Here is a 27,947-nt window from a genome sequence, read left to right as displayed (position 1 = left end):
TCCCACTTAGGTGACAGAGGAAGTGAAGGAAGTGCCGCGGAAGTGACGTAAAGAAGATGGGAAGTAGGGATTAGAATCAAGAATGAAACAGTTGTTGAGCAAATAACTCTGCTTTTAAAATCCTCTGAATAGACCATATCTCAAGGCTGAGGCTCCCTAAAAGCAATTCGTATTTTTCCCAAGTCAACCTCACTTTTGACACATATGTGCTACTTAGCAAAGATACAATTTCCTAGTTAAAAAGAACAAAAAACAAAAAACAAGCAGGTCTGGTACTGGCTCTTCTAACTAGCTGCATGACCTTGTCCAATATTTGCTTAACCTCAGAGTCTACAGTTTTTCCATGCAAAAAATGAACTTGGTGTTAAGCGCCCTGCTTTTCTGTAAATGCACCAAATGTTATACTGATGTGAAGTAAGAAGAGGGTTCCCATTGCGTGGCTGGATGAATTCCTACCCTACCTCTGCAGCAACACAGAGGCCTTGCTTTCGGAATTCCTGCTGGTGACGAGACTGGAACAGGTGTCTTAGTTTGGGTAATACCAGAAGCAGACCCCGAGCCAAGGATTCAAGTGCGAGTAGTGTATGGGAAAGTGCAGGGACACAGGAGAGTGACAGAAGTGACAGGGAAGGCAAGGCAGTCAGTAAAGCATGCATTTTAAACCAGCAACCACAGAGAGCAAATGGTTCTAAATCCAGTGGGACAACACCCAGAAAACAGTGCAAAATACAATCTCACAGTCATCTTCACCTTGAAGTGAAAGAGCTGAGATATTAATACCCCTACGCCTGTCAATCATTCATTGATGCCCAGTGTAACATAATGCAGTGAATAAGAATAGTATGTTAAGGCTTATTTATTTACATGGAAAGATGCTCAAAAAAATGAAAACACAAGTTTAAAGATATATAATATGCATGCTATAAACGTGCATAAAAGTCTAGAGGGAAATATATTTGTGTGTGTGTGTGTGTATTAAAGTGTTCATTTTAGCAGAGGTTATCTTTGGGTGGGAGGTTTCTCAGTGACTTTGTTTTCCACTTATCTTTACCTTCTCATTTTTCTTTAATGACATGTATTGTTTAGAGCAACTTAATTTCAGAATAATAAAAAAAAAAATCAGACCCAAATGTCGGATCAGATAATCAGACTAGAGAGTAAAATCCAAGTAATTCAGAAATATCTATAATATACGTCACATGTATTTTCAGAATTCTCCACTGATTGCTGTGGTAACTGATGTGTAGTATTAAGCCCTTCCCGTACTTTTTTGCAGTCTCTGATTTTTCCAGTTTAAATTCACTCTCAGGGGAAGAGTCGGCTGACTGGAACCTGGAAGCATTTTCAAACATGTAGCTTCTTTGCCTGAGACATCTTTAGAGATTGGATGAAGACTGAAGTCAACACTTTAGAACTTACTTCTTTGAGCGCCATCTTGTTTATCACGAGATAAATGGTTTTTCCGCTCTCTTTGAAGGAAGCAACATTGGAAGGCTGATGGGTCTCAATTCTGTATTCTCTGGAAAAATCAACATGAATGTGTGCGACTTACTTTTTGTTCTCCTTTGGGGTTGGGAGCCTGGTTCCCGGGTTTCTCCTCAACCCTTTTCCCCAGGCCTACCTCTTTCCTTACATAGCAGCCGTCGGGCACTGGGTATCTTTTCTGCTAAAAATCATAGTCCTAGACAAGTTTCTGCAGTTGGAAAACTCACTGGACACAGAGAGGGTATGATAAAGAGAGAGAATGATGCTTCAAGATCTGCTTGTTCTAAAGATCTGCTTGTTCTTTGCAGAGAAGGGAGTCAGCATCCTTTTCTGCTAAGCAGCAATCAGGAGAAAGTCCAATCAGATTAATTACCTAGAATAAAAATGGACTTGTACTTTTGCTAGTAATGGATTTCTAGTCCAGAGAACTTTGCAAGTATTAATAGCATGCTAGTTCTTGGCAGGTGATAATCATTAGTGAGCAAGGAACTCTATCCTCCTGAGATGATTTCGCTTTGTCACTATGTAGTAATCTTTGTCTTAATGTTCCGTTGAGGCAGGGAGAAATTGTCCCTCAGTCTGCTTGTGTAGCATTACAGTTTCGAGGATAAGACTGAAAGAGGGCTTCCTGCTCTAATTACATGTGGGCTTTGCTTATTTGTTTTTAATGTGGGTTCTGAATTAAATATAGTAAAATTATTCTAAATTCTTTTCTTCGAGGACCCAAGTGGAAAGATGTTCAGAGAAGGAGCTCCGTCGATGCAAATTCTTTTTTTGAATGTACAGACCTCCTCCCTACTGGTACTTTTACGTCAGTGTCCTTGAAACCCAGGACCAGCCTCATTCCTGGGTAGAGTAGGTCACCAGAAAACTATCGCAAAATTTTGAGGGGATCTTTCACCATCTAGGAATTTTATTTCTTTTTTTTTTTAAGATTTTATTTATTTATTTGTCAGAGAGAGAGAGAAAGCGAGTGAGAGCGAGCACAGGCAGACAGAGTGGAAGGCAGAGTCAGAGGGAGAAGCAGGCTCCCTGCGGAGCAAGGAGCCCGATGTGGGACTCGATCCCAGGACGCTGGGATCATGACCTGAGCCGAAGGCAGCTGCTCAACCAACTGAGCCACCCAGGCATCCCTAGGAACTTTATTTCTTTTTCTGTAATCCCCAAACTGCTAAGTACATCTCCCCTGGGAGAAAGAATAGTATTAAATCTGTTTAATGTCACTCATTCACTCTGATTTAACCCTTTGGTCACAGCTGAGTTGCATGCGTCATGGTCACAACTGAGTTGCAGTTAAGGGTGGAAATGGAGGGCAACCTTTACACCCTGTGTGGGCACAGCCCTAAGAGTGAGCGTCTCCTTAAACTTGGCACCTGGGCACCTCACCGGCTTCACCCTCGTCCTGGCCCTGACATGTCGGTTATGCTTAAGGAGCCTTCACCTAGATAGTCTAATTTGATCCTCACGGGCATCTTATGAAACCAAGCAAATACAATGACCCCCACATCGATAAGGAGCCTAATTTGTGGATGAAGGTCTTGCAGGTAGCAGATGGACTAGAGCCTAAAGCTTCATTTTAATGCCATGCTCTCTGCACAAAAACATGCTCTTTTGTCCAAATGGAAATGAAACTGCAAAAATGGGAGGGATGGAGAGACAGGATGGCCGTCGGGAGAAACCGCGCAGGACCCCAGCTCACTCTTGTTCAGGCACCAGGAGGGAGAGGGAATAGACGTGTCTTTGGCGAGTTCAGCTTCAAAACTAGGTGTGATGCAGAATCAAGTGCCCGGGTCAAGATGAAGGAAGAAAGCAGGAAAAGGGGGATGGAAGAAGGTGATTTAGAAGCTGGAAGTGATGTGCAGCGTGTTTGTTCATCCAAGCAAGACTATAGGGGGCGATTCAGACCCCGCTGTTTGAAGGGAGCGCTTGCCCCAAGAAAAGGCACTGACCTCAGGTACATTTGGTGTCAGCCCAAGCAGGGAAATCTCCTGGTACCCATGCTTGCCGAAACAGCAAAATTGGCAATTTCTCATGACCTATTTGCCACATCTTTATATTTTTCCTAAGTATTGTCTGCATTTTGTTGTTGTTGGATACTTCTGATGTTTACTCAGACCGCACGTCCTCTCATTCTCGTCTGCCCCCTTTTCCTCCACGAGACTAATGCGTACTATGCTGGATAAGCTACATTTTCTGCAATTAAGGATTATTTCCGAAGTGTCACATTCCAGAAATTGTTTTTAAATGGTGATTCGATGTAATTATAGATGACAAGGGAATGTGCAGGTAGATACAAGGAAATATTTTTTTTTAGGACATACCCAGACAAAACAAAATCCTAAAATCCCATAAAGGAAGATTGTCATCATTGTTAAAGTATGGTGAGGAGGAGAAATAAAATACTAGAGGTCTTAGTAGAGCATATCTAAAGGCGGGGGGGGAGTCAGTCATGGGATCCAGAAATAGTTTTCTGAGAAACACATTTTCCTAGATTTTATTTACCCTTTGGAATTCAAGGACATAATATATAGAGAAGTTGAATCACCATGTTGTACACGTAAAACTAATGTAACATTGCGTGTCAATTGTACTCAGAGAAAAAATCTAAAAAGAAAAAAAAAAGACCAAAGAAAAAAATGCACACAAATATTTGATCCTTGGTTCAAAGAAGGGAGAAAAACACAAGATTTCTATCTCTTTGTTTAAAAAGATTTTATTTAATTATTTGACAGAGAGTGACACAGTGAGAGAGGAACAACAAGTAGGGGGAGTGGGGCAGGGAGAAGCAGGCCTTCCCCACCCCTCCCCTGGCAGGGAGCTCAATGGGAGGCTCCATCCCAGGACCCTGGGGTCATGACCTGAGCCAAAGGCAGATGCTTAAGGACTGAGCCACCCAAGTGCCCCTATGTAACAGATTTCTTAATAAAGTTTTATTCATATCAGACAATTAGAATCCAAAATTTTAAATTCTTATGAATTATAGCAGTGGTCTTCAAAATGTGGTTCTTGGACCTGCATCATCAGTATCACCTGAAAACGTGTTAGGCAAATTCTCACCCTGTCCCCTTTCCTCCTGAACCAGAGAACTGGGGATGAAACCCAGCAATCTGGACTTTAAGGAGCCTTCTGGTGATTCTGAAGTTTGAGGACCACGGTGTTACAGAATCTCCTTGCAGGATCCAGAGAGATATCTACTAAAGAGTTTACATAAATTATTAATATAAATGCTTTATTTTGGAAGACCATCAAAATGAATTTTATGTTCATATATTTTGTAATTACTAAGGAGCAGAGTCCGCAGCGGAAGCATGCTGGGCTCATATATTCTGTATTACTATCTCTTTAAAACTTAAAAGCAGAAATCTTTGTGTTGAAAATTTGAAGTCAAAACACTTACTCAGTAAGCAGCTATTTATATATGTAAATTGATAGGCAGAGGAAAGTTCAAGTTCAACTTTAATTCTTTATCTAAAGACTATTTCATGCCAAAAAATGCTTCCTGAATTCTAAAGAATACAATTGAGAAAAATAAATTTATTTTTTAATAAATTATGAATTATTATTTATTACAGAAATATTGTTTTTATAATACCGTTAATGTAATTATATAACTAATGTAATATGGCATATATTCATATCATTTATTTTTATGTTATATTTATTATATATTATAATATCACTCTTTTCATACTGCCTATATTGCATAATATAGTTATATTATATATAATATATGTGCTGTGTTATTTATTATAAAACATTGCTTTTATTTTGTAAATAATAAAAATATAAATTATCAATTTCTATAACTGGATTTAAAAAGTTATTTGATGTAATATATTTTTATTAACATTGTTATGAGACTATAAAACCCTCTTTAAACCTTTGAATAAGAGTCAATTTGACTTAAAATATTTGGACTTAATAGTAGTAGGCACAACTCAGAATGTACTGCATGTCGGGCTTTGCTAGTCTTTACAGCAGCTGTGTAAGATGGGTACTATTAACTATATGCTGCATATGGTGACTGACACAGAGAGGTTGATAACTGGCTTGAGATCAGAAATTTCCTGAATCTCAGGGGGGGCACCTGGGTGGCTCAGTGGGTTAAGCTTCTGCCTTCAGCTCAGGTCATGATCTCAGGGTCCTGGGATGGAGCTCTGCATTCCCCCCCGCCCCCCTGACTGCCTCTCTGCCTATTTGTGAGCTCTGTCAAATAAATAAATAAGATCTTAAAAAAAAAAAAAAGAAGGCTACTAAATCTCGGAACTGGTTTCCCAGCCCAGGCTGTCTGACTCCAGAGTTCATGTTCTTAGCTAGCAGGTCATTTCAGGTTTTTAATGCAAAAGTCTATATAATATAAACAGTATCTTGAATATTTTATAGTAAAATTTTGCCTAGATGATGTATGTAGTAGTAATTAATAAGGTAAGTGTCTCCATAAACTTTTTGTGGAGGAGAGTTATCACTTATTTAGACAAGAGCTCGTATCTTGTTAAGCATGCCAACAAGTGAAAATTTTAGTTGATCATTGGTATGAAGAGAAAGCTTGTGAAAATGCAAACCATTTTTATTTTAATAGGCTAAGAGGAGAAATTTAATAAAAGTCTAATGTATCTATTCATGCTCCTTCCCTGTGTACATATTATTGTGAAATAGATTAGCAATGACATGAACTTTTTTATCTTGTTCTAAAGTTGCCCTGATTTCAGCATCTGGGAGAGAAATCTCCGTTTTTAGAGGCACATGGGCTTCAGATTCCTGTGAGTCTCAAGAAGGGCGACAAGCCTGTCTGGTTGACTCTAGTCCTCCACTTTTATAACCTCTCCCCTTTCTGCCACGTGGAAGGGTGTGGTCCCAAAGTAGAGATGGACTTGGGGGGTGGGGGACAAAGTGTACCATTTCCCAAGCACATCTTCCACTCTCTAAGGTCTACATTATTCCTCACGTCCTTTCCTTCTCCAGAAACGCCCCCTCCTCTATTTGCCATTTGAGATCCTATCCACACTTTGAAGCCCACAGGATACACTGTCATGCACTGCAACAAAACTCTCCTGGTGATCCCAGGCAAAGTCTCTCCCCGCTTCACTACCATGGCCTCCACCACCCACATGACATTCACGCTATGGCTGCTCAAGTAGCTGTTAACACCCTGGGACACTGCACTTACTCTGAAAAACCATGTCTTCAACATCCTTGCTTTCTTGGAACCTCTGTTGCAGCATCTTGCACATGGAAATAAGAACGTTTGCTCGGGCATTAGAGTTTTCAAAGTGCCTGCCCTCCGATATCATTTCATCCTCACATCTACCCTGTAAAGTAGACATCGTCATGATTCTCTTGTGACACATGAAGAATCTGAAATTAAGACTTGGGAAGTGCTTTGCTTAGTATCACTCCGAGTCTCCTCAGTCTGCGTCTGGGCTTCTCCCGTGCATTCTGACCTCAAATATGTGCTGAAAGAATTAACAAATTTAAAAATAAATTAATCAATTCTGGGGTAATCAGGATCCTACTGCTAAGTTGATTTAAGGTCTTCTATTACTTTCCCACAACCTTTTAGACTTCTCTGAAGATCTCCACCGTTTCTCCACAGATAGTAGTGGCAGAGAGAATTGGGTATGGATGTAATTGCCGTGTGGAATCTGGCAGCTGTGGCCTAGAGAACTCATCTCCCCTCCCAAAGGTTTTCGAGGAATACCCTGACAATGCGTATCTGAACAGGAGGGAGATTCTTCTAGTTTCCAAAGTGCCAAATACCAGATGAATTCCTACCTGAGTGTGAAGATTTTTCCTTCTCAATCCCAATCTTTTTTATGGGACTCACTATATATATATTTTTTGTTATATTCTGCTTTGTATCGCCCAAATAATCAATTGCCTACCATCCCTTACAAATTATTTTAGTTGGGTATCTCAATGAGAACTATAAACTAGTTGTCTCACTAAGGAAAGGGAGAAGCCAAGAACAGTAATGGTGAATGACAGCAGTCATCCTGATTTCAGCTATGACATATGGCTCAAGCTTGTTCTTCATGCCCTATCATATAAAGAAAGCCTGAGATATAAAATTTTCAAATAAGACTCACCTCCCCTTACCCAGTCTTGAGATTAAGAATGCAGATTCCCAATCTCTGCCCTAGGACTTCTGATTTATTAGTGTCTACCAGAAAGTCTTATCATCTGCCCTTTAAGTAAACTCATAGGTAATTCTAATAAAAGTGATTAGTAGACCACAATTTGGGAAATAATCAGATACAACTGTGCCTCTTGTGATTCTGGCATGTGGATTACTTTTGTGATCATTTTAACCTGCTATCTCTTCCCAAGATCCTTTCATAGATGTTAATCTTATTAACCCTCATAAGCAGCCAGAAAGCTTGCCATGGATTTGGCTGAAGCCCATAAGAATTTATGGTGTAACATCTGTTAAGAGTTCCAATTTCATTTATTTTACCGTCAGTGAAATTGAGGTCTCAGAACCTGGGCGGAGGTAGGTTGGAAACAAATAAAAAGAACAGAACTGACTGCAAGATAAGACGTACTAATCAGAAACGTTTTTCAGAAAGCCTCTATAAGGCTAAACAGTAGAGAAGCAAGTTCTTTTATACCCATTGTTTAGATGAGCAAACAAGGAGAAAAAGAATTACCTTGCCAAAGGTTGTGGAGTAAAGAAGCCATAAAGAAAAAAATAAGCGAACTACCTACAATCTTCAGACCACACACCTTCAGCTTCCTGCTCTTTGAATTTAATGGCACATGTATGTGAAGATTCATGACTTGCTCTCAAGAAATGATGACCTTGAATTCTTGGATATTTGGTCTTTAGAAAATAAGTTGTTTACTTGGCTCAGTTATTCTAAAAACATAGGTTTGCTCACATAGATTTAGTCTGTGCCTGATTCTTTTTCACTGTGAATTTCCGTAAATCTAATAGCTAAAATTATAAAATATTTTATGCAGAATATACACATAGGTAACCATAAGTTTATTATTTAGAAATTGCAGATATTGTTAAGTAGGTAATTTAATAGTTTGTGAATTGATCAAAATATCTACAAACTTGGTATTAAGGCTAACATCCCAAACTCTAATTGCTCAAAGAACTATGTTTCGTGATGCTCTAGTTTTCAAGTTAGGACCAAAACCATATTCAAGAAATATCCGTGTAAATAGTAGACCCACCTCTCATCATCACTCATATATGTGAACTTTGTTTTTTAATGCAGTGTCCGAATGGTGGGAACCAAAATCGAAAAAAGAAATTCCTTCAATACTCAAGAGTAACACAACATATTTGTGTGTCATTGTTGGAGAAAGTTATGTTTATAGTAAAGAAGAGGAATCTAAATTAGGAACACTCTAAGATTTCCCTTATTTCCATTTTTTTTTGGTATGACACATGAGAGAAGAAACATGTTTTTAATTTTAGAACTTCTCTTTGTTGAAATAAGTTGCGACAACATCACTTTTGTGGCCCACTCAATTCCATGTTAGTTCTGAGGAATGGAACTTCTATTTACTTTGATATTGACAGTGCCAGGAATGTTTTTAAAGCTCAGTTAAAGAAGAGATCCTAGCTTTGCATGACTCTGAAAGAAAAATAAGAAAGATCCACTATAAACCAAAGACTAATTTTGGCGCCTACTTTAAATAGAAACAGAATAATTCATTTGGAAATTATGTGTAAATCTTTCAAATATGAATCTATTGATTTGTTTATTAGATAAGTACTGAAACTGAGTGAGGAAAAACATGTAGCATGTTACTAAGAAATATACCTCAGAAACAGAATAAAAAATCTACCAAGTAATTCTTATGTATTGTTTCCTGAAATATTAATTACATGGTTGTTTAAAAAAATACTACAAACAAATATAAAAAGAACTAGCAGAGCTTAATAAACCTCAATTCATTGAGTTTAATTTAGTTCCAATTGGGATATCTGAAATTTAAAGAAAAAAATTGTTATAATTTCTGATATATTCTCTCACATCCAAATATCTAATAATTTTTACTCCAAAGAGTTCAGTTTAAAATGTTTGAAAGTCTTCTGAATATTTTATTTATTTATTTTTAAAGATTTTATTTATTTATTTGACAAAAATCACAAGCAGGCAGAGAGGCAGGCTCCCCGCTGAGCAGAGAGCCTGATGCGGGGCTTGATCCCAGGACCCTGGGACCATGACCTGAGCTGAAGGCAGAGGCTTTAACCCACTGAGCCACCCAGGCACCCCTCTTCTGAATATTTTAATTGGAGTTGTGTTCTTTAACTTTCACCCCTCCCCCATTTCCACTACAGTACTAACTAGGTCAACCAGGGATACTTGGACTCGTTGTGTGGTTTCACAGTTTCTTAAAAAAAGAAGAAGAAGAAGAAGAAGAAGAGGAGGAAGTTTTGTAACCAAACCAAACCAAACCAAAGCTATGATTCTCCAGATTTTGTGGTTTCCCTAAACTCTGAACAGGAAATATGGAGGGACGATGCTAGTAACTTGACCAGCTGTCACAAAGGCTACATTACATTCCCCAGATGAATGCAGGAAACTCAGTCAAGAAAGGGAAGGCAGGGGCACCTCTCGGGCTCTATGGGTTAAGCCTCTGCCTTTGGCTCAGGTCATGATCCCAGAGTCCTGGGATCAAGCCCTGCATCAGGCTCTCTGCGCAGCAGGAAGCCTGCTTACCCCTTCCTCTCTGCCTACTTGTGATCTCTCTCTCTCTCTCTGTCTGTCTGTCAAGTAAATAAATAGAATTTAAAAAAAAAAAAAAAAGGAAAGGAAGGCAGATCCATTTACAAGATTCATAAAAGACTACATTTGGGAGGAAGCGGTTGGAGGAGCTAACCCAAGGTGCAGAAAGAACATAGTCAATTCTGTTGTGGGCCCCAGTAAATTAAAGTGGGTTGTCTATGAATTCAAATTTTTACTTAAGCTTTCATGCTGCCTTGGTGAATTACTGGTGTACATCACTGAGCTCATAGGTTTTCTTTCTTTCTTTCTTGTCTGTTTTCTCCAGAGAATTCATTTCTATAAAGTATGTGGCTGTTTGCCTTGGGAAGTTGGAAGAAATGTTTTTTAAAATTACCTCCATAGGATGCATAGGAATTCAATTAATTTTTCTTCTTATTTTGGGCAGACAGCCTCTCTATATTGGGGTTTGCCATTGACAAATGCTCTATGATTTTACAAGAGTGATTTTGTTCTTCTTTTTTTCCCAGCATAGCATGTATCACCAAAATTCTGATATTGTTTTACATTCTCCTTCTGTGTAAGTTTCTTTAAAAAATAGTCTTTCTATGATGGTATTTGGAATGAACGACATATTAATAATATAAATGTTATAACATACCAAATGTAAGAGAAGGGTTACCCTTTAGGAAATATCCAATAAAAGTTATTGAAATCCAAGTTTCAATTAAGTAAATCTTAGGTTCATATTCTTTTCCACCATGTAATCTCAGTTTTGTTCCCACTGGAGTATAATCTTGTGGTCTTATTTTTTGTAAAAAAAAAAAAAAAAAATTAGAATAACACTTACCACACTTACCACAAAGAGTCTTCCAAAACTGTCCACTTGCCTTTGCCCTCGCCTTCCACATTCTTCCTGCCCCCACCTGCCCACCAGTGGTTCCAGTATCCCACTTCACTGACTTCCAAGCTGGCTGTCAGGACCAACTCTAACCTTACTAGTTCTACCTTCAAATACCTGATACTCCTCTTATCTTCTGCAAGTAAACATTTTCCCTTATTTTTATCCATTGACACCTTCTCAGAGGAAAAGCACCCCTTCCTGCTCCAAGGGCTTTCCTCAGTGTCCCAGAGTTCTTAAATGCATCATAGAAGTACTTGGGTGAAGAAATGTAGGAAAAGCCCTAGTGCTATGGGAGAGAGTTCATTGTTTCATCATTAGGCTATACAGTTCTAGGTTCTTCCTCTGAGAACTTACTCCTTAGATGATACCTTTTTGCCTTACCAGTTCCCTTTTTTGACTTTTTAGGACTGAATCCTGTCCAACAACAATAACAAAAATGTTAAACATTCCTCCCATTTGAGATAAGTAGCCCTTAACTCATTCCTGGATCCCTATCAAACTATAATCTCATCTCTGAGATCGTTAGCTCTGAATTTACCAACCCAGAAACAGAGCTCTAGCTCCTCTGGAGCTGTTAGACTACACAGCAGCTTTGAGAAGTATTCAAGCACAATTCTCAACAGAAGGCCTGATGAGGCCTGATGCTAAATCCAGATTTCACATACTGACTATGTGACTTTGGAATTTCAGTCTCTCGTCTTGGGCCTCGAAGTAGAAAGCTGGGCCTGACAAGAGCAAGACAAGAACAACTCTGGTACAACATGCAAGAGAGTGCCAAAACCCTAAGTAATCAAGATAAATAATACTTTCATGCAATATTTTAAAGAATAAAAATGAGTGCAAAAATCCATGATGAACAAAACATCAGCATTTTAAACATAGATGGTGTCAGCAATGATACTCTTAGTCATATGTACTAAACTCAAACCAAAAGGGGAAAATCCAACTAGCATCGATCCTATCTTTATTAAAATTTTGATGTTTTTATTCATCTTGGATTTTTTTTATGGATTTGGTGTTTGGTTTTGTTTCCTAAGCATTTCCTTGAAGTGTTATTTCTCTTAATTACTGAGGTTTTGGGTCCTACTTCAGTTTTTATTTCAGGGAAGTGCCTTACTTCCTTACCCTGATCCCTGCTCTGCCCACACATTAGCACTGTTTTGATAGGTTTGCTTCCAAATGCCAGGGACTAATTTTAATATAAGATTAAAGACTGATTCAGATAATAGAAACATCATTTTATTTTGCCAGTAAGGGACGTTGACAATTGGTGTCAGTCATGTTAATACAACCAAAGTCCCTTTTCAGAGCATTTCCCTCTATACACCTCACTGTGGGCTACCAGTCTAGACACCTGGGTAAAACAAATTCTCAATTCAGTGATCATCCAACAAGTCATCTGACTTGACTTGCTTGCCTGAAATATTTAGGTGATTCAGTCAACATTTTTGACTTGATGATTTCCCATACCACCAATCCACCAAGAAAAACGAAATAAGAATTTTGGGAGACTACCTCACAAGTGTAAGAAAACTGACTTTTAACCCTCCATAATCATTAGCCAAAGGTAAAGCCCAGCAGGGGATAAAATAGACTTGATGTTGGCAGTGTCTCTCTCTCATTGTTGACATAGGGACATCAATGGTCAGCTGCTGGAGAAGACGTTACTCTTTAAGATAATTTGAGTTTCAGGTGGTATGTCTAATAATATGCAGAAAAATAATGCTTAGAAAAGTCAGGATAAGTCTTATCTGTCAGGTAGTGCCAACTCCTTCCGTTATTTTTCGAGTGCTTAATATTCACTTTATAGAGAGCCAAAGTAACGGGGAACACACTAGTGAAACAAACTCAATTTCCTCATTAGCTGCTGCTTGAAATTCTTCACAAAGTATGTGCAGTGTAAAAGATTTGTCCGAGTACACCAGAACGCAAATACATCTTCTTTTAATGGAAATTTTAAAAATTCCTAATAAATCTATTGGAATATTCCAGCCATAATGAAAAGTAGGGAAGACAAGAGAATGGGAAGAATAAGCTTATTTAGTCCAGCGTCAGTCACAGCTTGGATCAAAAGGTGCCAAAATTCTCATGGGGCCTTGTGGGTGTAATTAGACTCCCTCCAGGAGTCAGCCAGTTCTGAGTGGTGATACTGACGTAGGTGCCTGGTCCTGGCAGTCAGAATGTCTCGGGTACTAGGGAGTTGATGATGAACCCAACACTTGCATTTGGCTTCATTATCTCCTCAAACAAAATCAATAGTTCAAATTCCTCAATTTGAAAACTGAGAAGTAATTGGTAGTGGAGCTTGAGGGCCCATGTGTCACCCCTGAAAAGTTCATTGCAGGGCAGGGACTACCATCCATGCCAGAGAAGAAACTGATCTGAATTCTTCTCTAAAGATCGGTCCTAATCAGGTATTTAACAGTGGGCGGCTTCTTGGAAATCCATAGATGCAAACAGTTCTCATTCTACAGGTGATGAAACTTCTTCAAGGCCACACACCTTTTAGAATAGAAGCCAGATTTATGGGATTCCTTTTCTAGTGTTCCTTTCACTAGTTAACCTTGCTCACGCATGAGGAATGCCATCTGGTAAGCTGAATATCGTTAGAATATCATCAGTTAGACTAGAGTCAGGAAAACCGTCGAAAAATACTTACGCATGAATGTTTCTTATAGATATACTGGTTCTATATCAAAATCAATAACAATTTTAGTGTTCCAAATGTTGAAATATTATATGATTGAAATTGGTAATATGCAGATATTTAACCCAGATAGACCAGGTCCTTCCTGCCTCCACTGTTTCCCACCTAAATCAGGAGTCAGGCTTCATTCATTGCATGCCCATAGGGTATGAAGCACTAAGCTCAGAACAGGGATGATTCATATCAAAAGAAAACAAGGAATTTAATATTGTAATACATGCAGATGATTACATCTACATACATTTTACTAATGTACTCACTCAAAAAGAATGTAGAAAAAAAAAAAAGTGGGACATGACCTACAAAAACATGATGCCTTGGGTTACCTGGCACTGTCATTTTTGGAATGATTTCATTGGTGTTGGTAAATGAAAAAGGGAAACCCCAGAACAGAACTGTCAGGACTGTATTAACTTCTCCCAGAAGACACTCCGCACACACCAGGGTAGAGCACAATTCCGACGGGGGAGTATTGCCGTTTGCGGACATGAAGTGTCTCAGACCTTCTGAGGCACATTTGTCCTTTACTGGAGTTTCCTCAACTTTCTGAAAGGTGTTCACAAAACCTTCCCACCCTAATTAATTTAGTTTTAAAAAGATAGTATCAGGGACCTAACAACACCAAGCTTCCCAGTGAAAGCATTTCAACACCTATGAAAATCAAATAAGCACCCCCAGCTGTACATCTACAACTGAAAGCACTGGAAGAAAACAAGATTTCTAACCAAATTGTAAGAACATAATGGATGGGAAGTCCACGTGACCACCAGAAAGCTAGTGGGAGGCAAAGGACAGCCAATATAACATTGACACACTTTTTTTTTTTTTTTTAAGATTTTGTGTATTTATTACAGAGAGAACATGAGCGGGGGGGAAGGTCAGAGGGAGAAGTGGACTCCCTGCTGAGCAGGAAGCCTGATACGGGGCTCCATCCCAGGACCCTGAGATCGTGACCTGAGCCGAAGGCAGACGCTCAACCAACTGAGCCACTCAGGTGCCCAGCACACATTTTTAATTGCATTTTTAAAAAGCTTTACTAAGAGGGTGCCTGAGTGGCTCAGTCACAAAGTGTCTGCCTTCAGCTCAGGTCATGATCCCCGGGTCCCGGAATGAAGTCCCGCATCGGGCTCCCTGCTCAGTGAGAATCGGCTTCTCTCTCTCCTTGTGCCACCCCCCCAACTCCTGCTATTTCTCACTGCTGTCTCTCTCTCTCTCAAATAAATAAAATTTTTTAAAATATTTTATTGATTTATTTGACAGAGAGAGATCACAAGAAGACGGAGAGGCAGGCAGAGAGAGAGAGAAAGGGAAGCAGGCTCCTGCTGAGCAGAGAGCCCAATGCGGGACTTGATCCCAGGACCCTGAGATCATGACCTGAGCCGAAGGCAGTGGCTTAACCCACTGAGCCACCCAGGCGCCCCTAAATAAAATTTTTTTAAAAAAGCCTTAGAAAGGTATGGTTGTCATACAATAAACTATGCTTAGTTAAAACATACGTTTTGACCTATATCAAGACGGTGAGCATATCCAGCACACTCAGACGTTTCCTTGAGCTCCTCCTGAATCCCTCTACCACCCAGTGCATTTTCTAGAGTTTTCTGTAAATACAGTCCATATGTCTAGCTTCTTTAACTCATGATTATTTTGATACTTACCCATGCTGTTGTATCGACAGTTCAGTGTTTTTTTTTTTTTCCTATGTAGTATTCCATTGTATGGCTCTCTCACAATTAGTTCATCCATTCACTTGTTCGTGGACGTTTGAGTTGTTACAAATACAGCTACTACCGACCTGTTTGCACAAGTCTGGATAAAGGGATCCTTTCCTTTCCCTTGGTTAAAGCCTAGAAATGAAGTGACTGTATCAAATTCTAGGTATGGGTCCAACTTTTTAATTTTAACTAAAGTGGTTTATTTTCTAAAGTGGTGGTACCATTTTACATTTGCACCAACAGTGAAATAGTCACAGTTCCTAACATTTGAAATGGTCACCCTTTCTAGCATTTTAATAGGTATGCAGTAGTGTCATGTGACCTTAATTTGCATTTCCCTAATGACTGCTGATGTGAAGCATCTTTACATGTGCTTTGATGAAGTGATGATTCAACCCTTTGCTCATGTTTTGGGTCACTTTCTTACTAATGAATTTTGAGACTTCAGGATATAGTCAGTCTGGATACAAGTCCCTTATCTGATAGATGTTCTACAAATATAGTTTCCTAGTCTGTGGCTTATCTTTTCATTATTTAAATGACCTCTTTCACAGTTTATTTTAAAGAGCTGACATTTTAAATTTTAATGATAAAATTCAATTTATCATTTTTAAAAATATATTGTACTTTGGGTATCATATCTAAGAAGTCTTTGCCTGGCCTAAAGTCACAAAGATTTTCTTCTATATTTTCTTAAAGAAGTCTGTATTTTAAGTTTTACATTTATACCTACCTCAAGTAACTTTTTGCATACATTGCAAAGTACAGGTCAAAGTTCATTTTTTCATATATCGGTTGCCCCAGCTCCACTTGCTAAATAATCTATCCTTTCTCTATTGAACTGCCTGTACATGTTTGTCAAAAATAATGTGTGAATCTATTTCTGGACAATCTATTCTTTTTCTTTCATTAATTTGTCTAGATGCTAATGACATACTATCTCAATTACAGTAAATTCATAAGAAGTTTTGAAATCAGAAAGTGTTCACATACCAACATTGTTCTTTTTTAGAATTGTTTTGGTTATTTAAGTTCTTTTCATTTCCACATGAACTTTAGACTCCGCTTGATAATACCCACACACACACACAAAAAGACCTGCTTAGGATTTTATTGAAATTGAATTAAATCAGTAGATCCATGTAAGGATAGTTGTCATCTTAACAATACTGAGTATTTCAACCCATAAATAAGATGTCTCTCCATTTACTCGTCTTCTTTAATTTATGTCAGTAAAGTTCTCTAGTTTTCAGTGTACAGGTTTGTGTAATTTTTGTTATTTTTATTCCTAAATATTTCATATATTTGTTATTGTGATATCACTTTTTAATTTCAATTTCCAAATTTTTGTTCCTAGCATATAAAAGTGAGGTTGAAGGGGTCAGCACCTGTGTCATTCAGATGTCAACTATAGTTTCTATTGCTATGTCCTCGAGTTCATTAATCTTTTCTTTTACCATATATAATCTTTCATTAAAATCCTTATCCCGTGTATTTTCTTTCAGTGTATTTTTAATCTCAGATATTGTAGTTTCCATTTCTAGAAGTTGATTTAGGTCTTTTCTATGTTTTTCAGGTCTCAACTTTCTGAACATAATGGGATATAGCTACAATAACTCTTTAATGTACTTTCCCGCTAATCTTACCATTTGTGTCCATTCTTAGTTGGTTTCAATTGATTGCTTTTTCTCTTCATTGTGGTTTATATTGTTCTAATTCCTTGCATTCCTAGTAATCTTGGATTGGATACGATACATTGTAAATTTTACCTGCTGGGGACTGGATAATTCTTTAGTGCTTTAAATATCCTTGGGTTTTGTTCTGGGGAACAGTTAAGTTACATGGAAACAGGCTGATCCTTTTGGATCTCTCGTACATTTGGAGAATTCTTCTCCTGGCCCTGGGTAGTTGCTTTACATGAATTCTCTGATCAGTATTCAGCTGAACTCTAGAAGGGGACCCACTGAAGATACCTGAAGTTTTCTCCCTGCGCCACTCTCTACTCTCTTAGTTTCAGTTATGAGAACTCAAGCTGCCTTGACCTCCCCAGACGTTCAGCTTTATTTCTTCAACTCAGGAAATCCACTGGGCTCCACCTGTGTCCCTCTCCCTGCAGCACCACCCAGAAACTCTCTCAAAGCAATCATCTGAGGCAATCATAAGGCCCACTTCGCTTGTTTTCCATCTCTCAAGGATCAGTGCCTTTTGTTTTCTTGGTTCCTTGTCTTGAAAACCACAGTTTCAAGTATTTTGTCTGTTTTATTTTGGTTTGGTTTTGGTTTGGGGGTTTGGTTGGTTCAGTCAGGAGCATAAATTCAATCCCCTCTTTTTTAACTTGGCCAGAAATAGAGGTCCTCAATTTAATTTGTAACCTGTTATAAAATGAATCTGCATTTTCTTTTGGAAGATGTGTATTTATATTTCTCAGAATCTCTAATAATTTAAAGTTTGATGCTGAAATATCAAAGGAAAAAATTGTTCCCTGGTTTCAAAGAAAAACACAAAATCTCAAAGATTAAATGATTTAGTGTCCATCTGTGGCTTTGATGCAAACTACTGCCTATAAAAAATCTTTCTTGAGTGTTCAGAGTTAAGGATGACTATTCCTTAAAATGTAATATAATTTAGTGACATCAAGTTTACAGAGGAAACAATAAATAGGAATAACTTCTTAGTATACTTATTTGAAATGACTGAACCCAACATGTAAATAAGAGGTATGTCCTCCCTAAAACATTGCTTTAATTGATGACTCTCATTGTAATTGGTAGACATAGAGCCCACAGAACCATCTGTAAAATGTTATTCATATCTCAAGCTTTCTCCTGTAAATTTATAAAATACAATGAAAGAAGAGTGTAGTCAATTTGGGTAATAGAAGGTGCATTCAATTTTAGTGATTTAGATTGTAATTTGACACTGTCATTTCCTAAGTAAATACAGTCTGGCATTAGGAGATATAGAGACTGTGCATAACTTCCGAGTAGACTTTTGTCCTGAACTAAGTTTTAAAAAGTGTAATTAGGATCCCTCAGACATACATTGAACAACAGGGGAGCCTCTGTCCATGTAGAACAAAATGTTAACATAAGGCAAACACCAAGAGACATATAAAATCAAGTCAGGGGAAGACCCAGGTTTGGTGGGGCTTAAAGCTTAATTTGAGAAACTTCTTCAAGGAACAAAAATCCCAAAATTATAAATATGTAACTCTGACAAAAGTTATTTTGTCATTCTAAAAGTCGTCCATTACTGGAAGTTCATTCACCCACATATAGGAGTGCCTGTGAACCACGTAACTATATCCTACCAAACCCAAAATGAATGTGTGTCCAACTCTGATTCTCCCAGAGATGTGCAAAATATGCCCCTGGCCGTGTCAGTGTTACCTGACACAAAGCAAGGTATGGAACAGGGCGGGTTGAAGTGCAGAGGGGTTCAGTATTTAACAACCGCAGCTGATAACAGCTTCCCTTTGCAAATGTTACAAAACCTTATGATCGTGTGAAAATACGGCTAGCCTCTGCAGGATCCCGAGGTTACACTTTGATTAGCCTTATCCCAGATCTAATTCAGAAGGAAGGGTGAAGGATACAGAGGAAGTCCAGACCGGTAATAGGGTTTAAAGTTGTCACACCTCTGCCTTCCTCCAGAGTAATTTTAGAAAACTCAACAGTGGAGACTCATACAGACCTTGCCTTGAATATATCCGTAAACACCGCAAGTTCAAAGGCCACTGGGAACAAGTTAGCCTGTACGTTTAGTTTAACCAGGCACATGAAGGGGAAGGAAACTTAAAGGAAACAAGCGTGTAAGGCATGGGAAGGTGAGGCCATCTAGATATGCGGTCCCACCAACACGACATTTGCAAAATGATGTGGGATTCTAGGTTCACCTGGTCCTGCTAGCAGTCGCTATGGAAACGGCCCAAGTTTCCCATGCGTCCCCTTGACTAGCGCCCTGGGAAACTCAGACAAAAGGTAGCAATCCTATCCCATACTTGGATTAATAGCTGGGCACAGAACATTTTTTCCATCCTCCGCTATTTTGTTCTTGTCTAAATCAATTTGTTCTGCCGTTATATTACAGAACGTAGTCCTACAGCCATGTTTGCTCCCCTGCTTCTTCCCCTTTACCGTGCAGCCCCGAGCAGCCCATCCTTCCCTGAACCAACCTGGGGAGCAGTGTGTTCTCCACTCCACAGACTTCATACTTTGAGGCATATGCGGTGGGTGTGTAAAGAGATGTGAAGTTCAAAACAAGTATGTGTCTGCACGGGCACAGAAATGCACACTGCGGGCTCTGGAGTCCTGCAGATGTTTGCACGGGAAAATCTGCAGGGAAAGCCCTGCACCAGATATAAATGATTTCCCCTAGAGATATTGGAAATCCCGGGACCTTCTCCAGGACCCTGTCTCCTGGTGTCTTTCCCACAGAGTAATATTAAACTAATGGCGTGGATTACACCTACAGTGAAGGGCGACACCGGACACCGGGCAGCCCCCTGGAGGATTAAGTCCTGCTTTCTGACACCACCTGTCAGCGTTGGAATCGTAATCCCTGGGAGCACAGGATGGCTGGGGCTCGGGGGCAGGGCTGCTTCTAAAGGTTACGGCAGCTCTGTCATTTTTCAGTTTCAGTCATTTCCTTAGACTGACAAGGTGAATTGACTGTATTAGGAAGGCGTCCGAGCCACCGCCGTGGATTCGGTGAGCCGGGGTCATGCGGTTCACAAAAGGAATGGGGCCCCGGGACCATCTGTTTATGTTTACCATCACTCTCCTCTGAGTCAGCAACGAGACGATTGCATCACCTCCCTCTACACAACCACCGGCACCCCACACGCACACTAATCCAAACAAGTTTATGTGGTGGTGGTGGTGGTTTTTCCCCTTTCTGTGGGGAATCTTTCAATTAGCAAGAAGCAGCGTCGGGCTGGTCGGGCTGCATTTGATATTCACAGAGTAGCCCGTAATCCATTTCCCTCATCAATGTTTCGTGAGGCCAGGTGACACCTTATGAAAACGAGATCTTTTTATGGGGTGGAGGAGAAAGAACATGACTTTTGGGTTCAGACGACAGTTCCCAACCCCGACGTTCTGTGACTTTGGTCAAGTTTCTTACTCTTTCTAAGCATTAGGGAACTTTTCTCTACGTGAGGTTGATAATAGCTATTTTGGAGACCTGGTGGGAGGACTCAGAAAGTGATATCCAAGTGTGTGACGATTACTAAGTACACAGTGAGTATTTCCAGCTCACGGTTCCTATGGCAGGTGTTTTGTTTTTTTTCAAGTGCAGCATTATTTTGTGTGACTGATGACAGTGGTCTCAGTTTTCAGCAAGCGTCTCAAGGAATTTTTTCAGCAAAAACCTTGTTACTTTATTCAGTAAAAAACCATGTAAAATCCAAGTATGGGATAGGAATGCTAGGATAAAAATGATTGATTCTGAGAAAATTTCATTTTATTATTTTTATTGCAAGAGCTATTTAATGTGAAGGTATTTATTTATGGAACCAAAAGGCCTTACTCTTTTTAACTGCATTTTCCATGTCCACCCTTGCCTGGGCCTGTTATGGTAGACAAAGAGAATGCAGTGGAATCAACTGGAAAACTGGAATCTGCAATCTTCACTTGGCTTTACCACATATAATCCTTCAAGTCTTTTCACTCCCTTGTGGGTGATCTTTCTTCCAACTAGCAGCCCTTACTTTCTGCATTCAATTAATCTACAAGTGTTTACTGAAGACCTACAGTAAGCCTGTACCATATTAAACACTATGGAGTCTGCAAGAGAAATAAATGATGACAGATTATAGGGTAATTATTGGTTCACGAGCCACTCATGGAACGTGTCTCCTTCCTTCCTGGTCTCATCTCGAAAGAGATGATTTCCATACTCCAGGAGCTTGATACCTGGGAGACGTGAGTCATACATATGAGTCAACTAGCAAACAATGGCCTGTCTGTGTATAAAATTAAGTCATGTGACCTAAACATAACCTAAACCATTGGCCAGGGATGACATATGTCACTAGGGTCAGGTCACCAGGACGTACATCATAAATATGTTTGGATTTTAACCAGAAAGGAAAGACAAGGGAAAACAGAGAGAAGTAGGAAAACAGTGAAAGGAAATTACCTGCAGAGGACCTGGACCATCCTGTATTTGAAAGAGGCTAAGTGATTAGTTAGGGATCAGAGATAAGGGGCTATCGACAGAGATATTGGTTTTAGCTGGACGGGAAGTCTTGAATGCAAGGCTTGGTGGTAGAGTGGCGTGTTCTCTAGGCCAGTGTCATGCCCGCTGAGAAGCAGTAGGGGCGTGGGAGAGGAGTGGAGGCCAAGTTTTAAGGAGAATAATAAATACGGTAATATCATTCCGAAGTTTTCATTTGTTTTTTAAGGGTCCATCTCTTGGCATGTTCTCCCATTAATTTACCCACCGTTTTTGCCCATGAATGTTTCGATTAACTATCTTTATTCAAGTCAACATACTTTTTGACCACCTATTATAGAAACAAAGAAGAGTAAATAAGAATTAATCACCACTTTCCAGGAGCTTATGATTTAGCCCAGAAGGAGTCCCTAAGACAGTTTCTGGCAGTCCAAAAGGTCACGATAATACTGAGACATTATTGGTCTTTTTAACTGTGTTGACCTTGGCACTGATGGTATAAAAAGCAGCAGTGGCTAAAAATTCTAACGTCTCAGCACCAGTCAGGGCTGTGTCTCCAAACTGTACTGTAGTTGTATTTGACCGTGCAATCACAGAGGGGGAAAGATTGCCAGTTTCACCTAAGGACATTCTCAACACAGTGGTAAAAATTCCTAATTTTATTAAATCTCAACCCTTGATGAGATGTCTTTCGTACCATATGAGGCAAGTGGGAAGCACACACACAAAATACGCCTGCTGCATGTGAAGTAGCAGGACTGTTTCAAGGCAGAACGCTCGTGTGAGGGTTGGAGGTGAACGCATTGAGTACCATCAGACACCAATATCGGGAAAACCAGGACTACGCCAACATGTGTAGATGGGAAGACTGAACAAAACAAGTGTGTCACTTGGAAGAAAGCAACTGACAGTATCGATTGCCAATGAAAAAATCTGAGCCTTCAAGCAATTATTTGAATTTTGGGAAAAAAAAATTTAAGATTTTATTTATTTATAGTAGAGAGAGAGAGAGAGAGAAGGAGCAGGGAGGAAAGGGAGATGCAGGCCCCCTGCTGAGCCTGATGCAGGACTTGATCCCTGGACCCTGGGATCATGGCCGGAGCCAAAGGCAGACGCCTAACCGACTGAGCCACCCAGGTGCCCTTAGTTTTGGAAAATTTTATCTGCCACCAGTACCTTGACAGCTTGTCAAAGACTTTTGATGAGATTGGTGATGATAAAATGTCTTGTATACTAAGCGTGTCAGTATTTTCAGGATCTTTGCCTTTCAGTAAGCCAGTGCGTGATGTTGATAAAAACCTTGACTACAAGGTCCATTTGAAGGGCATGGTAGACCAATGAGTTTCAATGTAACAGAGTTCAAGAATTTCATTCATATCATCTTAAATTCCGCATTTCAGCTAACCCTTAAGATACAATTTCATGTCAGGTATTGGTGTACTATGGAAGAACATTCACAATAATTATCTAAAAAGCTACAGAATTACATGTCTTTGTAAGGCCAGATTTTCTTCACACACTTCAACTGAAACAACACAACAGCTTGAATGTAGAAGAAGATACGAAAATCCAGCTGATTTCTGTTAAGCCAGATATTAAAGAGATTTGCAAAAGATATAAAAGAAGGCCATTCTTCTTTCTATTTAAAAAATATAGTTCCTTTTCATAAAACATACAGTGAATTTATGATCAGTATTTATAAATGAGTTAATAAATTAATTAAAATTTGTTTTAATTTCTAATATGATTAATATGATAGATAAAACCCACAGAAACAAAACCTCTTCATGAGTGTCAATAATATTTTTAAGAGTAAAAAAGGCTCAAAAGACCAAGTTCAAGAATTGCTGTCTAGCCCATCGTGGAGTGTCCAGGGAAGACTCTTTCAATTAACAGAATCTCAGTGTGGAAGAAAGAAATCAATGTAGTTCTCTATCAGTTGCAATTATGATTCAGAACTTGCTGAACAACTTCTGTCTGTTTTTATATGTTATGCATTTCCTTTCCATAGTCAGTGTTTTATTTATTTAATTTGAATGTTATAAATGCTTTTCAGGCTCTTTTCTTTTTGAGTTTATTTTTTATTTCATCAACATCACATTTTCATAGTTCGGAGGCAAATTTTTCTACAAAGCTTAATAAAGAAATCAGAAACCCCTCAGCTGCTAACCTAGCCCCAAATTTTCAGCTTCCAAAAGAAAATTATTTCCAATGTTTCTGGCTGATCCTCTTGGTATTTATTTCTCTTTCTCTATATAACATGCTTATATTTTGAGATCTAAATTTTTTAGCTGTTAGCAGTATGTACTGACTCCCCACTGTGGAAGATGAGGACTGAACTCTCTGTCACCTTATGCCACCAAACCCATCACTACCACCTCCCAAATACACACGTGCGCTCACACACACAGGTCCCATCGTCCTAATACTGCAGTTCTGATTAGATACAATTTTAACTTCTTGGGGCGCCTGGGTGGCTCAGTGGGTTAAAGCCTCTGCCTTCGGCTCAGGTCATAGTCTCAGGGTCCTGGGATCAAGCCCTGCGTCGGGCTCTGTGCTCAACAAGGAGCCTGCTTCCCTTCCTGTATCTCTGCCTGCCTCTCTGTCTACTTGTAATCTCTGTCTGTCAAATAAATAAATAAAATCTTTTAAAAAATATATTAAAAAATTTTTTTAACTCCTTATGCCATCATAAACAAGGACACACAATTCACAGTGGAGCTTTGTAGTCCACTCTTACTAATTTCCCTTTCCTGCATATTTTTCTACTTTCCTTTCATTAATAATTGTTTTTTATTTTCATATTCGTTCTATTTATTGCTTCTCCAGCCACACACTCTCCGTAGTTGCATAATCTCCTGTTGATATTTTAATCGCATTCGGTGTTCTCTGATGTTGATGTTCCTGAGGTCGTGTCTCAGAGTGCCCTCTGACTTGCCCCAGTCTGGGGGCTGCGTGGCCATCTTTGGGATCTCGCTCACCGTCACAGCTCACCAAATACCGCCTCTGTTCCTGATCCCATGTCTTTCTCTTTCTTACTTTTCTCCTTAATTTGGTGCAGCACACTCTGGTAACTTCACCCAAAAAGGGACATGGAAGATGGAATTTCTCAGGATGTGCATGTTTGAAATTACATGTATTAATGAACTAATAAATTAAATAGATTTATAAATTAAATTATAGAATAAATTAAAATAGAGTTATCAATTTGAAAGAGAACTGCAGCTTGAAAAATCATTTTGTCTCAGAATTTTATTTTTTATTTTTTTATTAACATAAATGTATTATTTGTTTTAGGGATACAGGTCTGTGAATCATCAGTCTTACACAATTCACAGCACCCACCATAGCACGTCCCCTCCCCAGGGCCCATCACCCAGCCACCCCCTCCCTCCCCCTCCCCTCCGGCAGCCCTCAGTTCGTTTCCTGAGATTGAGAGTCTCTTATGGTTCGTCTCTCTCCCTGGTTCCATCTTGTTTCATTTTTCCCTCCCTCCCCCCCCACCCCTACCCTGTTTCTCAAATTCTTTGTATCAGAGAGATCATAAGATAACTGTCTTCCCTCAGAATTTTAAAACCCTGTTCCATTATCCTCTGCTTTTAGTATAGCTATTGAGAAGTCCAGCGCAATTTTCATCCTTGGTTATTTATATAAAAACTATTCTTGTTTTTTGTTTGTTTGTTTTCCTTTCTGGGAAAACTGGGGATTTTTAACCTTGTCCCATTTTTGAAAATTCTTAATGTGCTTTGGGAAGGTAGGTTTCGTTCATTATGCTAGATACTGGTGGATTCCTCTACACCTGAACATTTTCTTCAAGTATTTTCTTGATAACTTTCTCCTTTTACTCCTTCTAAAGTTCCTTTGATTCAGATAAGTCTTCTTGAACTGGTACTTTAATTTTTTTTTTTTTGAACATCTCTTTCTTCTTTTCCATCTTTTTTTGTTTTGTCATTTGTAAAGATTTCCTGAACTTCATGTCCCCATTTTTATTTTTTTTTAATTTTTGCTACAGGTTATTTATTATTATTAATTATTTTGCTTCGGAATATCTTAGCTTCCAAGAGTTCTCTTTTATTCTCTGGAGTCCTTTTTTGGTGGTGTCTTCTTTTTTTCCCAAAGGCGCAATAGTTGCCTTGAGGATTTTGAGATTTCTTCTCTCCAAATTGTTTTTTTTCTTTTCTCTGATTGCTTCTGCTCATTGGTTGGCTTATTTGGGGCTTTCTGTAATGCTAGAGACTTTCTTCAGATGTTGACAGACATCCTGGCAGTTTGTGGTACAAATTTAAAATTAAAGAACTAAAAAACTGATTGGCAGTGCAGTACTGCTGAATAGACTTGCTAATAGTAAAATGTACTGCAAGGGATCTACTTTAGTTCTTTATTTGGGGCAATCCCAAAGGCAGTATCATCAAACCTTCTTCTTCTTCTTTTTTTTTTTTTTTAAATCCTGCACTGGGTTAACAGATGTCCCAGGGAAGGCTCTTCCTATCCTGGCTGGGAGGTATAAACCTGACGTCCGGAGTTTTGGGTGCTGAGTTGGGACGACGTCTCGGGACTCCCTATTCCAACATTCACTCAGTCGCCCTCTTTGTCGCAAGCGTCCTCACTTTCAAGTGGTGTCCTAGAGTCCAGAGCCCTTCTGCTTTGACTGTCTCCAAAGAGTGAATGTACGTGTGCACATGTGTGTTCAGAACATCAATGTACATCACGCCCTGGGGTAAGACAATCTCCTTCGTAGAACAGTGGAGGGGCCGAAGTCTGATTCTGTCCTAACCAGACTGTTAGGACACTTCCCTGGTTTGACCCCCCAGCTCAGCCCTACTTGTGAGACTTCTTTCATACTCAGTGATTCTTTGACCGCCTCCCTGCTGGCGTAGGGTCTTTTTTTTTCTTTTTTAAGATTTTATTTATTTATTTGACAGAGATCACAAGTAGGCAGAGAGGCAGGCAGAGAGAGAGAGAGGAGGAAGCAGGCTCCCCGCGGAGCAGAGAGCCCAATGCGGGACTCAATCTCAGGACCCTGAGATCATGACCTGAGCCGAAGGCAGCGGCTTAACCCACTGAGCCACCCAGGTGCCCTGGCATAGGGTCTTTAGAGAATGATCAACCCCCCTCCTTGCAGCCTCCGAAACTCTGTTGCTATTGTCTGCTCTCCTACTTGGATTTACATCCGTTTGGATTTCTGTCTCCTTTTTTAACTTAATACCTTCCTCCTTCTCTTAATATCCTGTCATTTAAGTGGCTGTTTTGGGAGGCGGGAGCAATTTTTGTATATGTTCAACTTGCTGTCTTTAAATAAATAAAGACTCACTTTGATTTTTATTGCTTATTGTTTGGCAGAATTTCCAGGAATTGTCAAGAGATTTCATATTCCAGCATTTGCAAAGAAACATTTTAAAGATTTTATTAAAATTTAATCTGATTTATAACAACTGAAGATTTATTCAATTTTCAAACATCAAACATGACTTATATGAATATATTACATAAAGCCTCTTATAGGTATTGGACTCCAATGACAGAGAAAAATGGAGCTTGTTAGTAAATGATGACTACAGTCAATCTCTTGGGTGCCTGGGTGGCTCAGTGGGTTAAGCGTCTGCCTTTGGCTCAGGTCATGATCCTAGAGTCCTGGGATGGAGCCCAGCATAGGGCTTCCTGCTCAGCGGGGAGCCTGCTTCTCCTTCTGCCCCCACCCAGCTCCTGCGCTCTCTCTCTCTCTCTCTCTCTCTCTCAAGTAAATAAAAATCTTTAAAAAGGTAAAGTCAGTCCCTCATCATTTGCAACAAGTATTTATCGAAAAAACACTTTTAGGATATATTCTACTAGAAACCCTTATAAACTTCAAGGAAGTGTCACAAAGCTAATGTTTGTCCTATCTTAGAAAAATAAATTTGACAGGAAAAACCAAGGGCTATTAAATCAAAGGTGACTAAAATATCCTGGCAATTAAAATCTATCTGCTCTGTGGGAATTATGAATTAACTGCAGTTTTTGCATCTGTTTCAAATCATACTATTCTCCAAGGATCATTGGAGTGAATGCTTAATGAAGAACATACTTTGAATATCTTCCCAGTACAAGTATCTTCAACTCAAATCATTGAAGGCCCATTTTACACTTATCTCTTGATCTGCTGATAAGTTTCTCCTAAATACATCATCTGCATCCAAAATACGGGTGACGTCAACATTCCCTGGTGTGCGCACTCAATTCTGTTGTATGTACAGCTTTCTTTTCCGTCCTCAGAGACACAAGGAAGTCCTATCAAACACTGT

General features: G+C 39.2%; 1 protein-coding gene across 5 annotated transcripts in view; it reads left to right on the top strand.

Moving 5' to 3' along the window:
- Positions 1–27,947, top strand: part of GREM2 (gremlin 2, DAN family BMP antagonist) — a 109,721-nt gene that overhangs the window by 20,920 nt on the left and 60,854 nt on the right. The window contains exon 1 of one of the 5 annotated variants that reach the window (XM_032319385.1): positions 10,219–10,749. The exons of the other annotated variants lie outside the window; for them this stretch is intronic. The gene's annotated coding sequence lies outside the window, so the exon portion shown is untranslated. Of the gene's footprint in view, positions 1–10,218; positions 10,750–27,947 lie in introns of those variants that run through there. 5 annotated transcript variants of the gene reach the window in all.

Source organism: Mustela erminea, chromosome 17 (genome assembly GCF_009829155.1).
Source record: "Mustela erminea isolate mMusErm1 chromosome 17, mMusErm1.Pri, whole genome shotgun sequence".
Classification (NCBI taxonomy): Eukaryota; Metazoa; Chordata; class Mammalia; order Carnivora; family Mustelidae; genus Mustela; species Mustela erminea.
This window is presented reverse-complemented; position numbering and strand designations above follow the sequence as displayed.